At 39.8% G+C, this 17,011-nt stretch overlaps 1 long non-coding RNA gene and 1 pseudogene across 1 annotated transcript; both read left to right on the top strand.

Moving 5' to 3' along the window:
• The first annotated feature begins 3,372 nt into the window (after positions 1-3,372).
• LOC130542601 (uncharacterized) lies at positions 3,373-13,026 on the top strand. Its single transcript, XR_008957263.1, has 2 exons — positions 3,373-3,703; positions 9,950-13,026. It is a non-coding gene; the product is annotated as an uncharacterized LOC130542601 (long non-coding RNA).
• Positions 13,027-13,066: 40 nt separating this feature from the next.
• On the top strand, positions 13,067-13,860 carry LOC130542621 (small ubiquitin-related modifier 2-like; annotated as a pseudogene).
• Positions 13,861-17,011: the final 3,151 nt, after the last annotated feature.

Raw genomic sequence — 17,011 nt, 5'->3', positions numbered from 1 at the left:
AACTCCTCCCTTTGCATGAGGTTCAAAGCTGTTCCCATCACTGGTTTTTGATGTACTTCCAGCTTGCTCACAGTGAACAGGTAAACATCTGGTTTGATACATATTACATGCAGTTAAATTCTGGAGAATTCTTTCCCTTGGCTAGCATAGTTTTGACTGCTTTCAGCAAACATATTTTTTTGCCTTGGATCTTGACCACCGTGGGAGGGGAGCACATTCTTGGGTAGGGAGAGGAAACTTTCTCTCTATCAGGTTAAAAACAGAAACAAATAAAAACAAGAATCGCTTACGAAGTGAACATTTACAAAGCCAGACTTGAATGAATTTCCATTCACTCTCAACAAGTTTCAAAAGCTAAACATATCAGAGAACATTTCCACAGTGGTGAAAGATGAATAGAAAGAAAACAAATGATTTCACAAGTTTGGAGCTCATGTGTGGCTTGGTTTGAACAAAGGGATGGATGAGAGGTGATGTCATTAGACGAAGTCTGTAATGATTGGTTTTTAGAACTATTAAGTATATAATAATTTTCTGATCATACAATTACTGGAGAGTGACATGACATTCTCTTTACCATCCTCCATACATCTTTCTGCTAGTTGCCTTTACGGGGATCAGCACGTACCTCGAAGTGGGTAGCATTTACCAAGTACTGTTCCAGCCACCCCGCTGTCCTGGGTCCTGAGAGATAGCTGCAGAGGGACTTACTAAATAAGTCCTTTTCCTGGACAGATTTGACAGGCAAATTAACCTATCTGCATTATTTAAAAACAACTTGTGAAATAGCATGAAGTAATGTCATGAATGTGAAATAAAACTTAGAAATGTGCTTATAATTCAATTTATACTTTGATGACGTATGTAATGATAGGATAGCTTGGCTATGGATGCCAGGCAATGTGACACCGATACGCTGATCCCAGTGTTGAAACTGAGGTGCTTTACACTGTCCGCTCTCCTTTTGTGTATGTTTGAAAATCTCATAATCCAAAATTTAAAACAAAGAACTGAGCTCCAACTTCGTTACTAACTGGCTACTTGAGGGCGGCCTTCCATCTAAGCGAGAAGATTCTCTCCTCTATGTTCACAATCTGTTCATCTCTGCTGCCTTTTCATGTGGTTTCCGAGTAAAATCTTTCTTCAGTCAATAACTTTGAATTCCTTACTTTAGACCTATATTGATGAAAATACAATATAAATATTATAAAACTTAAACACATATTTTATTTCTCCTCCTCAGATAGCCCAAGCTATTGGAGCCAGCTCTAAGCACACTTTCAAACTCAGTGCTGGTGAACCAGACCCGGGAGTCACGCCTTTCTACTCACTCATGCGCTCGTTTCACAGCAATCTTTCAGAGTGAATGACTAAGGACACATGGTCCATTTAATGGGCATCTGTTCTTGGGCCACATAATCTTAGCCCATTATAGAATCACTTAGGACTTCTGCTGTTTTTGAACAATGCTGCAAGAAGCATTTGTGGGCATGGTCAGTGCCTTTGCTGAGAAATAATGCTGAGGTCAGAGTGCATTATATTGCTTTATTGCTTAGTGCTTCAAGTAAAAGCCAGAACTAGAAAAACTGATACTTTCCTGAAGGAATTGACCTACTTCCTCCTCCCTGATTCTTATTATCTCAATAACTGGTTTTCCCTTCTTGCCTTGACTCTCAAGAAGGCCAAGTCCAACTAAACAGTTACTTTCCGATTATGAAATAGTAAATGATACATGCTCTTGTAAAGTATGCAAGGACTGAAAACAAGGGAAGGAGAGGCATCAAAAAATCAACCCATTATCCCATCATCCAGAAAAACCACCGCTTTACATTTTTGTAAGAGCCGGCTATGACACCCAGTTACTGGGATAGAATTTACCATTTTGGTTGGTATGAATGCTTACCTTTTACTTGGTTCTGATTTTCTCAATTTACAACTTCTTAAGTATATGTATTTTGAAACTGTTTCAAATCGCTTTGGGGAAGAGGAGGAGCAAATAAAAATTAATCCTTAAAATAATATGGTGCTATATGACACAACTGTTGCCAAGTTTGGGTTTTCTGACATACTACCTACCTGACTGTGGGAGAATGAGGATTCTATCACAGGAGTCACTGGTCACACATTGAAAATATCAAAGTACTACCCAATAATGATCATCAAAACAGCTAACACTCATTGAGTACTTTGCTATTTTGCCAGGCACCACAACCCTATGAAAAGGCACCATTTCCACATTTCAGCCTTTGGTGTTCCTAAACAGTTCACTTCACTTCACTCTTTTGTGGGCTAATGAGGTCCACACCTGAATCCCTAAAACCTCAGAATGTGATCTTATGTGAGAAATAGGTCTGTGCAGATGTCATGTAATATATATAACGACCTTGAGATGAGATCATTCCGGATTATCCCAGGATGACCTAAATCCAATGACAGGTGTCTTTACAAGACATACACAGAAAAGGGGAAAAGCAGGGTGACCACGGAAATAGAGATAGGAGGGCTGCAGCACCAAGACAAGGAATGCCTGGAGTCAGCAGAACCTAGACAAGGGAAAGAACTGATCGCCCGTAGAGCCTTCAGACGGGGTGAGCCCTGTGGACAACGTTGCTTTTGGACTTCTAGCTTCCAGAACAGGGAAAGAAGTTTCTGCTGTTTTAAGCCACCACATTTGTGGTGATTTGTTATAGTCACGATGGTTGGTAACCAGGAAAAGTATGATAACTAGGAAAATAATACATTGATCCAGAAAATAAAACCAGAACAAGTTCCGGGAAAGCAACAAAATTGAACTCATTATTGGCATTGTTCAAGAGCGTGAGGGGCTGAGTTATGAAATCAGGGGCCTCTGGCAATTGGAGTAGTGCCTTCGTGGTTGAAGAGTCCGAAGGAAAGGGTTTAGTGACTGGGAGTCTTTTAAAACTTTGTTTTAAAACTCTGTTATGCTTTTATTTCCTCAGATTTACATATGTCTTTCTTTCTTTTTAAAGATTTTATTTATTTATTTAACAGACAGTGAGAGAGGAAACACAGGCAAAGGGGAGTGTGAGAGGGAGAAGCAGGCTTCCTGCTGAGCAGGGAGCCCAACGCAGGGCTCGATCCCAGGACCCTGGGATCATGACCTGAGCCGAAGGCAGACTCCCAAAGGCTGAACCACCCAGGCGCCTCCCAGATTTACATATTTCTAATGATAGTTTTCTGGAATCACTTCTCAGAAATCCCCAGATTTTACTCACATCATTGTCCATTATCTCTGGTTGGGTAAAAGTAATAGAGTTAGATCCAAACAGGAAGATCGATTTCCAGGGCCGGAAGAAGCCAATGTTGACCACGCCTGGCAAATAGATTTGGGAATACCTGGCAGAGCTTTCTATCTGTGCGGCCATGTCCCTGAAGTGGATTCATCTGCTGCTTTCCACATTCTTAGAGGAGCAGAACTGCCGCGGGCTCCAGGATCGTCAACACGATGAATGAAGCCAGCCGGGCAGATTAGGTTTCAGCAGCTCAGTGTGTGCCTCTGCTGGCATATCCTACTGTGTATTTCCAGAATGCTCTTTAATTTGTCATTTCTTTGGTCAAGTCTACTGTCTCCTGTGCTTCTGTTTGGAAGATTGCTTGTGGGGCTATGATTAGGTAGCCAAAAGCAAGATAATTCTACATCAACAAAATATTTCTCCCACAATTCCAAGACCCAAGAAAAGTGGTAAGTGCTGTTTACATAACCCCAAGCCCTGTAATATGGCTCTGCCTAAGAACCAACCATTTGGAATAGAATACACATCGTCACAGTATATTTTCCTTGTCTAAACAAATCCTGGCTCCCCCTTCAAGGCACAGTTTCATGGTCCTCTCCTCTAGAAGAATGTTCTCAGATTTTCCAGGCTAAGATCCCAAGGCACTTTTGCAGACTTACATTTTAGTGCTTAATATAGTACTTGATTTTTTTCTTCAGTGTCCTGTGGGAAAAAGTCTACATCTTATTTTTCTAGGTATCCCCTTGTGGCCGTCAGAACCAGGCACCTAGAAGGTGCTCAATAATGTCTGTAGAGTACATTAAAGTTGCTTCAAATTTGGGATCATGACATGAACTTATATTGTTTCTATTTGAAACAATAGGGGGAAAGGGGGAATTGTTAGAATGTATTACATGTAATAGGACAACTATTGATTCATGAAATATCATGAGTCTGAAACCTGGGTCACAACAGAAGATGTATTTCTTCTTGTGGGTTCATTGAAAATATTTAAAATGTTGAATTAAAGCATGACTGAGTAAGTAATATCTGCACAACTCAGTAGACATTTTAGCATACATTTTGGTAATTTTTTGGTTAAAAATCCTAGTGTGCCTGTCAATTTTTGACCAACACAGCTATCCTTCCCCCCTCAGAAATTTCAGATAATGTGTTGAGATTCTCCTGTGGCCAGGTGATTATATAGACACAGTCACCTTCTGCGGGCTTAATGCTGACAGACAAACACATGGTAGCTGAGATTAACGGAAAGGACAAAAGCCACCCCTGTTCCTCAGTAGCAGAGCTGCGGTGCAAACCCAGGAGAGCAGGTTCCAAAGTCCAAGCTGTTTTTTCTCTATCATGCTATAGAAATGACTTCCCGCAGAAGCAGAAGCCGTCCTGAGAGCTGCCAGTCAGAGACTTGTGAGAAACCATACTGAAAACCCATCCTCAGGGATCAAGAGGGAATCCCAAACTTTTGCATACACCTCACAAAACCTTGTCCCTCACATTTCTCATATACTCCATCTGTATCACCATTACCTGACTTTCCCTTACCCCTGTTTATGTCAGTCGCTACAAGAAGGCCAGGAGTGGCTCCTAGGAAAATACTCATTCCTCCAGGCGCCGTGGTCCCCTTTCCTGACCCTGTCTCCTACCAATCCCCAGCTCCTGAAATCCTTCACCTCTGTTTCCTGGAATTCTTTCTTTTTTTGCATTGATGGACTATAGAAATATAACTTATATACCATATTATATTAGTTGCAGGGGTACAACATATTGACTCAACAGTTCTATACCTTACTCAACGCTCACCACAGCAAGTGTAGTCACCATATAACCTTGTAACAGTGGCATTGACTTATTCTTTATGCTGTACTTTTCATCTCTGTGACTTATATAACTGCAAGTTTGGGGACGCCTGGGAGGCTCCGTCAGTTAAGCGTCTGCCTTTGGCTCAGGTCATGATCCCAGGATCCTGGGATCGAGCCCCGTGGGGGGCTCTCTGCTCAGCGGGGAGTCTTCTGCTCCATCTCCGTCTGGCCTCCTGCTCTTGCTCTCTCTCTTCTTTATCTGTTGCTCCCAACGGAAAGCAATTTTGACTCCCAGCCCCAGGAGACACTTGGAAATGCTCGGGACATGTATCGTTGTCAGAGCTGGATGCTGAAAAGATGCTATTGGCACGGAGCAGGTAGAAGCCAGAGATGCAGCTGAGCATCCTACTGTGCACAGGCCAGTCCTCCGCAGCAAACATTATCCAGTCCCCACTGGCAGTAGTGCCAAGGTTGAGAAATTCTGCTTTATATGACCAGGATCCTCAATATATTGATTCTTCCGTGGTTTATGGATTGCATCGTGTCCTTGAAAAAGGCTCTATTGAAGTGTTAACCCCTGTGTGATTCCTCAGAATGTGAACCTGTTTGGAGATAAAGTCATTGCAGATATAATTAGTTAAGATGGGGTCATGCTGGAGCGGGCTGGGCCTCTAATCCGATGACCGGTGTTTTTATAAAAAGGAGATACAGAGACACAGGAAGAACACCACGTGAACATGGAGTGATGCACCTACAGGTCAGGGAGTGCCAGGTGTGGCCAGGAAATCACCAGAAGCCAGGAAGAGGCAAGGAAGGGTTCTTCCCTACGGGTGTCAGAAAGAGCATGGCTCTGCCGACACCTTGATTTGGACATCTAGCCTTTAGAACTGTGATACAATAAGCAGCCCAGTTTGTGAGACTGTAATGGCAGTCCTAGGAAGCTAATACTTAGAGTTTCCGTGAACTTTAGTCCATTGATGTCCTCTCTTGCTGCATTGCCCAGCTGGAATAATTGCTCATGCAAATATTGCCAATGCAATAGAAGATACGATCTTGCACAATTGTATTTATTCCAAACAGGAGGCAAAGAGATTGAAATCTGGTATATGTTACATTATTTGTCTATCCAAATCAGGGGGTAAAAGGTTGCAAGCAAATATGATAAAAGTTTGGGTAAGGAGGAAACTGGAAAGAAGACAAGGACTTAAGTGAGTCACCAAATTGACACGCCGGTAGACAGAGCAGAACCCTTGAAAAGAACCTTACCGTCTACACCCGAGCTGACTCTTTTTGGGGTGTGCTTTGTGTTGGCTCACATCTTTCAGGTTTTACAATTCCTTGACCACTGACGAAGAACCGCAAATCCATAGCATCAGTGTCAAATCTCTGACCAACACTCCAAATGTATATCCTCAGCCTCTGTGCTGCTTCTGAAATAATGGTTTTGTTCCACTTTGTTAATTAAATAACCTTGCAAACCTGAGACTATACAAAAAAAAAAAAATGAACACAGAGATGATGAAAAAATAGCTATGGTGCTTTTTTTCGTTTAAATTTATGTTTATGCAAATATACCAAGTTTAAAAATAATTTTACTGCTTTGTATATTGTTTATATTAAAGACATTTAAGAGAAACCAACATAGTAAACAAATTATTTTAACTGAAACATTTGGCCGACTTAGCCATTTTTACCCATTTGTAGTTCAATACTTAATGTAATCTGACTGACTAAATTTATGAGTTTAGGGGTTTTTAAAATTCTTCTTAAAAATTATTATTGAGGTATAATTGATATACCATGTTGCATTGGTTTCAAGTGCACAACATGTTGATTTCACAAGTCTGTGCATTACTCAGTGCTCACCACGATCGTAAGTGTAGTCACCATCTGCCACTATTACATTATTACAACATTATTGACTATATTCCCTATGCTGTACTTTTTCATCTCTGTGACTTTTTTATTTTATAACTGGAAGTTTGTACCTCTTAATCTTCTTTATCTCTTTCATCCATCCCCTCCCCCAACCTCCCCTCTGGCAATCACCAGTTCATTCTCTGTAATTAAGAGTTTATTTGCCTTTTGTTGTTCATTTGTTTTGTTATTTTTATTTATTTATTTATTTGTTTGTTTGTTTGTTTATTTATTGGGGGGGTGGGGAAGGGTAGAGGGAAAGGGGGAATCTTAAGCAGGCTCCACACCCAGTGCAGAGCCTGACGCGGGGCTCCATCTCACAACCCTGAAATCATGGCCTGAGCTGAAATCAAGTCAGACGCTTAACTGAAGGAGTCACCCAGGTGCCCCCATTTGTTTTGTTTCTTAGATTGCACAGATAAGTGAAATCATATGCTGTTTGTCTTCCTCTGTCTGAATTTTTCCGCTTAGCATAGTACCCTCTAGGTCCATCCATGTTGTTGCAAATGGCAAGATCTCATTCTTTTTTGTGACTGAATAATATTCCATTGTATACAAATACCACATCTTCATTACTCATTCATGTATTGATGGAGACTTGTGTTGCTTCTATATCTTGGCTATTGTAAATAATGCTACAATTAACATAGGAGTGCATATATCTTTTCAAATTAGTGTTTTTGCTTTCTTTGGGTAAATAGCCAGTAGTGGAATTATTGGATCATATGGTATTTCCGTTTTAGGTTTTTGAGGACCCTCCAACCCATAGTGGTTGCACAAGTTTACATTCCCACGAATAATGCGCAAGTGTTTCCTTTTCTCCACATCCTCTCCGACACTTGTTATTTCTTATCTTTTTGATACTAGACATCCTGACTGGTGCAAGGTGATATCTCTTCGTGGTTTCGATTTTCATTCCCTGATAGTGATGCTGAGCATCTTTTCATGTGTCTGTTGGCCATCTGGATGTCTTCTTTGGAAAAATGTCTGCTCAGGTCCTCTTCCCATTTTTGAATCAGATTTTTTTTTTTTTTTGGTGTTGAGTTTTCTAAGTTTTTAAAATATATGTCTTGGATATTAACACCTTATTGTATATATTCTCTCATTCACTAGGTCACCTTTTTGTTTTGTTGATGGTTTCCTTTGCTGTACAAAAGCTTTTTATTTTGGTGTAGTCCCAATAGTTTATTTTTGTTTTTGTTTCTCTCACCTCAGGGGACATATCCATAACTCTGTTGCTAAGGCTGATGTCCAAGAGATTACTGCCTATGTTTTGTTGTAGGGATTTTATGGTATCAGATCTCACATTTAGGTGTTTAATCCATTTTGAGTTTATTTTTGTGTGTGGTTTAAGAAAGTGATCCAGTTTTATTCTTTTGCATTTCTCTGTTTAGTTTTCCCGACATCATTTGTTGAAGCGCCCGTCTTCCCTGCCGTATGTCCTTGCCTCCTTTGCCATAGATTAATCTACCATACAAGCCTGGGCTTATTACTGGGCTCTTTACTCTGTTCCATTGACGTCTGTGACTACTTTTGTGCCAGTACCGTGCTGCTTTGATTACTCTTGCTTTGTTGTATATCTTGAGCTCTGGGATTGTGATACCTCCACCTTTGTTCTTCTTTCTCAAGATTGCTTTGGTGAGTTTAGTTTTAAGATGCTGAAATACTTAATGGAATTATATGTAAATGTATACATTTTATTTTTTTTAGCTTTATTAAAGTTGTTTATGTGTTTACGAAGGTATGTTTATGGGGTTTGTATATCTGCTTTCTTTTTTTTTTTTTAAGATTTTATTTATTTATTTGACAGAGATAGAGACAGCCAGCGAGAGAGGGAACACAAGCAGGGGGAGTGGGAGAGGAAGAAGCAGGCTCATAGCAGAGGAGCCCGATGTGGGGCTCGATCCCATAACGCCGGGATCACGCCCTGAGCCGAAGGCAGACACTTAACTGCTGTGCCACCCAGGCGCCCCTGTATATCTGCTTTCTTAAGTGCTTGAGATTCTTGAGGAAATCCAGTATATGAAATGTGATTGTAGGCGAAATATTTATGGGAATGCAAGTAACCAGGTCTGTAAATATGTTTAAATACATAAGAACGTTCAAAATAAATAAATAAATAAAAATAAATTTAAAAAATAAATACATAAGAACATTTGAAGTATCAGATTTCTACATTCATTTGTTGAATTATATACACTTAAAATATAAAATACTTTTATATATAGTATCTAAAGAATTATGCAAATTTTGTTTGTCAAATGTATAAGCTAACCTAACAATAAATACAAACTGTATTCAATTTCAAACTAAAAATTCTTAATTTACTAGATTGTATTTAATTGTATTTAAAAGCTTAGAGAAAGTATGTTTTTCAATTTATAACTGTAGGCTATTGAATGTCAGTGATAACACAAGCTACTGTAAGTATTGTTTTCTGTACACAAAAGCCTCTATGAGATTTGAAAAAAAAAAAAAAAAAAAGCCCAACTGATGTCAGCCTGGGACAGTTCTAAGAAATCTTTCTGATGAAAGTGACTCTGAGCCTGGAAATAAGGAATCTGAAAAAGTTAGCCAGGACAGAGAGACCCTGAGCAGGAGAGAGGAATGACAGCGTGAGGGAACACAGAATTTCAGTCTTATTGGAAATAAAAGGATGAACTAGGAATCCCTAGGGAGCCAGATGCCAAAACTCCTTATTTGGAAAACTATTCAAGAGGCAGCTCAACACAGCTCTCCAAAACGCCTCCCACTTCTAAGGCACTGTATGCATACTTGTTATGGTAAAAATGAATCTAGTTGCCTTCTTCCAGAACTCTTTTCCGTGAAGAGGCCTTGGTGGGCAGCACCAATGGGAAACAAGGCTTTGGAATGTGCTTCCTTCAACGGAAACTGATGCCAGGTCTGTGGCTCAGGAAACAGAGCTCAATTGTTATCTTCCACTCCTCTCTTTTTAACCTAATACTCTTTTCTGACTTGCAGTGGTACCAGTCAGGCGTCACCCCCTGGTGGCCACGGGGTCTCCATCTGCCTTGAGGTCAACACGCAGGTGTCAATGGGAGGAAGCAGAAAGCAGATTAGGAGGAAACATGTGAATGGAATAAACTGCGAACAAGAGTTCGGCCCTGTGGCTGGCCCCCCAGGCTACAGGGACTCGTCCTCCTGCCTGACCACTCCTACAGAGCCTTTTCCCGAGTTTGCTAGGGTTCAACCCTTCCATGCATTCTCAACTCAGGGCCTTCATTGACATTTGCTGTTTCCTCTACTGAAATATGAACCTTCCCCGTTTTGTCCACTCCTAGACTTCTGGTGTCCAGACAGCATCTTCACAGAACGGCCTCTCAGAGAGCCAGTGTGGGTGCCTGAGTGGAAAGTAGAACCTATGAGAATACTCTTTCAGTCTCCTCTGCAGCATTTTCTGGTTTTGTTCACCCAAGAGCGGATAAGGCCCTTCTGGGCAGCACCAGATTTGTTCGCTGCTCTCCACCCAGGAGAGGCCCAGCCAGCACCCACCAGACAGCTTTCTGGAAAACTCATGAAGCAAAGTCTTTTAAAAGCACAGATGAACTGTGTACTCGGTATTTTTTTTTTCTTCTTCTCATACCAGCTGTTCTAAGTCCTGCTCAATCCCTCGGAATAAAAGACCAGAAGAAAGTGTAACCAAATCCAAGTCCGTCACCTGATGTGCAGCAAGTCCATCACTGACACAGGAGGTTTGCAGCAAGGAAAGAGTTTATTTGAGAGGCAGCCAAAACAAGGACAAGAGGTGGGAAGACAAGCCTCAAATCTGCCTCCCTGAAGGGGGAGAGAACAAGTTTTTTATGATCCTAGGGGTTGAGATTACATACATACTGATGAAAAGGGCGGAGAAAGTTATGAATATTCATGAGGAAAGATGCACATTGAATGAACATATGTAACATACATCCCGTGTCAACTTTGGGGTAGAAACTTAACATCATCAGAATGAGGCAAAATTCAGCCCCTGACATCAGGAGGTTATTTTAGGACAAGGAGAAGGGGCTGTGCTCTGAGAGCTGGTATAAACTGGATGGGGTCTCAGGCTCATTGTCTCTGGTAAGGAAAGCAAGGCCTTGCTTGTCCATAGGCTGGAACCGTATCAGTTGACCTTGAGTCCAGGCTTCTGCAGAGACAGCTAGTGGATTTTTTAGTGGGGTCTGAAAAGCCACAATAGCTGATTAGGGAGAAACAGTTTTCTGACAAACAAGCTTTAAACTTTCTGCTAGTTTCAATCTTATTAACCCTATGGGGCATGGTTTCAGAAAGAGGGCCAGGTTGGCATGCAACAGGTTTGGGTTGACGCTGTCTCTTCCATTTATTAGTTCTGTGACTGCGAGTAACTCACTGATGTTTCTTGTGCATCTACATAAAATGAGTTAAGACAATATTTGGCTCATAAAGCTACAGCGAGAAACAAAGAAGATAATGTTTGCAAAGATTTGGTAAAGTTCCTTAAGAGGTGTGAACTGTATTGTTAACATATGTGTATATTCCATGTTACATGTATTGCAATATATTATATATATTGTGGGTTTTATTAGTTATAAAATGAAGGAAAGTGTCACTTATTGGGTTTCAAACTATTTTAGATGACTGAGGAGTTCTTAGAGGAACTTCAGGTTCTGTAAATGTTTAATTCTATTTTTAATAGACTTCTTCCTTTACAGTTGTGTATGTGTGTTTTAAATAGACTTTAGTTTTAGGTTCACAGAAAAATGGAGCAGAAGGTATGAGGTTTCCCGTATATCCCTTGCCTTCCTCCCACACACAGGCTCCTTCAGTATCAACATCCTGCACAGAACGGAACATCTATACTCACACTGATACATCATTACCACCCGAAGTTCATACTATACATTAGGGTTCACTCAGTGTTACACATTCTATGGTTTTCTTTTTCTTTTTTCTTTTTTTTTTAAAGATTTTATTTATTTATTTGACAGAGAGACAGCCAGTGAGAGAGGGAACACAAGCAGGGGGAGTGGGAGAGGAAGAAGCAGGCTCCCAGCAGAGGAGCCTGATGTGGGGCTTGATCCCAGGACCCCGGGATCACGCCCTGAGCCCAAGGCAGACGCTTAACGACTGAGCCACCCAGGCGCCCCACATTCTACGGTTTTCAACAAATGTATAATGACGTGTATCGACCATTACAGTACATATAGAATAGTTTTACACCCCAAAATCCTGTGTACTCCCTTCATTCTTTCCCCCCTCCTGCCCCCCGCAAGCTCTGGCAATCACTGGTCCTCTACTTTCATCATAATTTTGTTTTTTCCAGAATATCACATAGTGGGAATCATACAGTATGTTGTCTTTTCAGATCTGCTTCTTTTACTTAGTGACATGCATTTAAGTTTCTTCTATGTTTTTTTCATGGTTTGATAGCTCTTTTTTTTTTTTTTTAAACATTGCACGACAGTCCATTGTCTAGGTGGACCACAGTTTGTTTTCCATTCAGCCAGGACATCATGGTTGACTCCGAGTTCTGGCAATTGTAAACAAAGCTGCTGTAATCATCCTCCTGCAAGTTTTTATGTGGGCATAAGTTTTCAACTCCTTTGGGTAAATACTAAGAAGTGGGATTACTAGGTCATATAGTTAAGAGTATGTTTAGTTTTGTAAGAAGGTGCCAAAATGTCTTCCAAAGTGGCTGTAGCATTTTATAGTCTCACCAGAAATGAATGAGAGTTCCGGTTGCCCCGTATCTTGCCAGCATTTGATGCTGTTAGTGTTGGGGGTTGGGCCATTCTCATGAGCGTGTGGTGGTAGCTCACTGTTGTTTACACAGGTGCTTATCTGTCACTAGTGTACCTTCTTTGGTGAGGTGTCTGTTCAGGTCTTCGGTCTTGTGAAAATTAGGTTATTCATATTCTTATTCTTGAGTTTTAAGAGTTCTTTGTATATTTTAGATAACAGTCCTTTATCATATATGTATTTTGCAAATATTTTCTCCCAGTCTGTGCCTTGTCCTTTCATTCTCTGGACTGTGTGCTATGAAGAGGAAAAGTTTTTAATTTTAATAAAGACCAACTTATCAGTTATTTCTTTAGCGGATTGTGCCTTTGGTGTTGTATCTAAAGAGACATCACCAGCGGCCTCCCTCTTGGGCTGCTCCAGGTCCTGCCCTGTGCTCATTCAGTGTGGACCTGGAAGCTCTTTTGTGAAGTGGCAGCTGAGGACACTCTGGCACTCACTGTGGCCAATAAAAAGTGCAAGGAAGGAGTCAGGACTGAGAACAACGATCATATTAATTTGAAGGTGGGGGGGCAGGATGGTTCTGCGGTGCCGTTTAAGATGAAGGGGCCCGCAGCACTTAGTAAACTCCCGGAAGCCTAATGGGAATGACAGGGTTGTCAATGAGGCAGACCAGATTCCAATTTGATGAGCAGCCAGTCAATGAAACAGACACTCCTGCACAGTTGGAGATGGAGGGTGAAGATACAATTGATGTGATGTGTTCCAGCAGCAGACAGGAGGTGTTTACTAAAAAGGGAACCTGTTACTTCAGAAGTCTGTTCCTCCAGACCAAAGAGGACATTCTCAATTCGAAAACTGCAATTTGCTTTCACCACATCCTGACTACTACAGTAGTTTTTCTCGATTCTTTCATTTTCCCCTTCCCCATTCCTTTATTGCATATAATATAACTGTGTATGTGCAGAAGCATATTGCATTTTTTAAACTAAATGGCCAGTGATATGTTATGATTGGCATCAAATGGACGTGAGATGGGGAAAAATACTGGTTCTATGAAAACACCCCCCTTCTTCATTCGTGGCCCTCAGCTACTATCTTTATATCTCAGTAAGTTATTTTGCTCTCACTGTTTAACAAAAAAAGAGAACAACATAAAGGTCCTTGCATACCTTGTTCAATTGGTTAATTTAAATGTTTTTCATTTATCATTGTAAAGCCAAGGACAATTGTATAACTTTTTTTGTATATAGTTGTTACATGTAGGGCAATATCTCTTTAAGTAGGTATAAATTACTCTAAAATAAATGAATCCTAGATGGTTTTCCCTTTATGTGAAGTGTCTTGTTGTTTAAATAAACTTCTTGTTAAAAATGAAAAAAAAAAGTCATCACCATACTCAAGGTCACCTGTGTTTTTCTCCTATGTTATCTTCTTGGACTTTTACAGTTTTGCACTTTATATATTTAGGTCTATGATTCGTTTTGAATTCTTTTTTATGAAGGGTGTAAGGTCTGTGTCTAGATTCATTTTATTGCATGTAGATGTAATAAAATTCTTTATAAAAGGTTCCATTGTTTTGCCTTGCTCCTTTGTCAAAAATCAGTTGACTATATTTTGAGGATCTATTTCTGGGCTCTCTATTCTGTTTCATTGATCTCCTTTTCTTCTTTTTCACCAATACCACACTGTATTGATTACTGTAGCTTTATCGTGAGTCTTAAAGAAGATCGTGTTGGTCTTTGACTTTGTTCTTCTCCTTCAACATTGTGTTGGCTATTCTGGGTCTTTTGACAATTAATATAAAATTTAGAATCAGTTTGTAGATACCCACAAAAAAAATTTGTTGAAATTTTTATTGGAATTATGTTGAATCTATAGTTGAGTCAAGAATAACTACCATCTGGACAATAATGAGTCTTCCTATCCATGACCACAGGATATTTCCCCATTTACTTCTTTGATCTCTTTCATAAGATTTTTGTAGTTTTTCTCATATAAATCTTGTACACATTTTGTTCCATTGATACCTAAGTGCTTTCTTTTGGGGGGTAATGACATGAATGTTATTGTGTTTTGAATTTCAAATTTCACTTGTTCATTGCGGTATATAAAAAAGTGATTTACTTTTATAAATTAATCTTGAATCCTATAATCTTGCTATAATCCCCACTTATTTTTTCAGGGTTTTTTTTGGTCAATTCTATCAGACTTTTTACATAGATAATTATGTTATCTGTGAACAGTTTTATTTCTTCTGTCTCAATCTGTATACATTTTGTTTCCTTTGCTTGTCTTATTGCTTTAGCTCGGACTTCCCGTACAACGTTGTAAAGGGGTGATGAGGAGACATTCTTGCTTTGTTCCTGATCTTAGCAGAAAAGTTCTAGTTTTTCACCATGAAGTATCATATTAGGTAAATCTACTTTTATTTATTTATTTGACAGAGAGAGAGAGCACAAGCAGGGAGAGTGGCAGAGGGAGAGGGAGAAGCAGACTCCCCAGTGAGCAGGGAGCCCCATGCAGGGCTTGATCCCAGGACCCTGAGATCATGACCTGAGCCAAAGGCAGATGCTTAACTGACTGAGCTACCAAGACACCCCAGTAAATTCTATTTTTAAAAGTACCTTTTAAGCTGTTATAAATTTGAATAGAAAATAACACTAAAGTATGTTTTCATGCCTGATTTTAAATAAATGCTGACGATTAAAATACTGTATTTTTCTTCCAGGGTGACTTCTGGGGAGTATTAGAATGAAGCCCACTCTTGCAACTGAAATTTTAATAAATTTGCCATTGATTAAGAACATTTAAGGTCTGGATTAGTTTTCACAGCCTTGGAAGACAATACTGAGCTTCCTTGGGGCACCCCCCCCAGGAGAAGCTGACAGCAAATTAATGGACAATAGCTGACTCAATCAAATTTTGACCAAACTACAGGAAACTTGGACATGGAATTCAGACCCAGTTCACTAATGGCTGGTTTAAACATCAAGAAAGGATCATTTCCTTATTGTAGACCCTGTGCTTTTCAGTACTGAATTCAATGGCAGATATAAACCAGGTTAAAGGGGTTCCATGACATCCTCTGTGGAGTCATATTAGTGTCTTGGGTCCTAAAGGGCATTCTAAAAAAAGTATTTTATCATATGTTCAGACTTATTATAAAACTTTGTTATGGATAGGAAAACAGAGAGACAATCTGGTTAGTAAACTCTTCCCAAATGCCAGCAGAATGGACTCCATAAGGCTCCTGGACCCTCTGCATAAGAGGGTTTCAAGAGATTTGTCTCCTCACTCCCCTTCAACTTTAGCTTCAGCTACAATCTTTCCCTAACTCCGTAGATTGACAGGGGACAAAGCAATGAGGTTGTGTGTGTGTGTTTGTGTGTGTGTGTGTGTGTGCCCGTGCGCGTGTCTATTAAGAAGGATTTATAAGGAATACAGGATAATACAATAACCATGTAATGCAAACCCTCAAAGTTTAAGAAACAGATCATTGTCAACTACTGACATTGTTTGAACCCAAAAGAGGGCAATCTTAGTATTTATTTCTTTTTCTAATTATTAGAGTTTTGTTTTTTCTTGATTGCCTTTGGAAATAATAAATAATATGTGGGAACCAAAGGCCTGCTTATTGTGCCAACAAGCATTATATTTACTGCCAAACAAGGACACCTGTCCCAATGACTTTGAGTCATTTACTCATTTATTCAGTAAACATTTCTTCTATTATATGATAGGTGTTTGTGTATTGCTCGGCATCTATGATGGTGTTCTCAATGTAAGATGAGATGATTCCCATAGCTTATTCCTTGTGCCGTATTGTCAGCCTTAAGGTTCTTTCAGTCTCACCTATGGGCAAGGCTTTTGCACCTTTGTTCCTCCCCAAAGTAAATGGATCCTCCTTGTCCTTGCCTATACATACATACTTGTTATAATTTCTAACAATCTTCCCTGGATTTTCGGGGGCAGTTTTGTGTTCAAATTTTCTACTCATGAAATATGCTAATTACGGTTATGTGTAAATGACTTCCTTGTACTTGTCTTTGTTGAGAATATAACCTGTATATTTGTCACACGAGGGAAGCTACTCTATAAATATTTGTTGAATAAATTGATAAATATGTTCCCATTGGAGGCAGAATTTATTAAAAGGAAAAAATATATCACACTCACTTTTCAGCTAGATTAGAGTACTTTTAAGGAGAAAATAAGATCCTTATCACCTCAAACTTGTACTTCTGCCCATTCTGCCTCAAAAGTCTCTGCTACAACCTTTCATATTTCTGTGTTTATGCTCATATGTACATTTTTCTGACGAGGGTA

This window comes from Ursus arctos, unplaced genomic scaffold (genome assembly GCF_023065955.2).
Source record: "Ursus arctos isolate Adak ecotype North America unplaced genomic scaffold, UrsArc2.0 scaffold_4, whole genome shotgun sequence".
Lineage (NCBI taxonomy): Eukaryota > Metazoa > Chordata > Mammalia > Carnivora > Ursidae > Ursus > Ursus arctos.
This window is presented reverse-complemented; position numbering and strand designations above follow the sequence as displayed.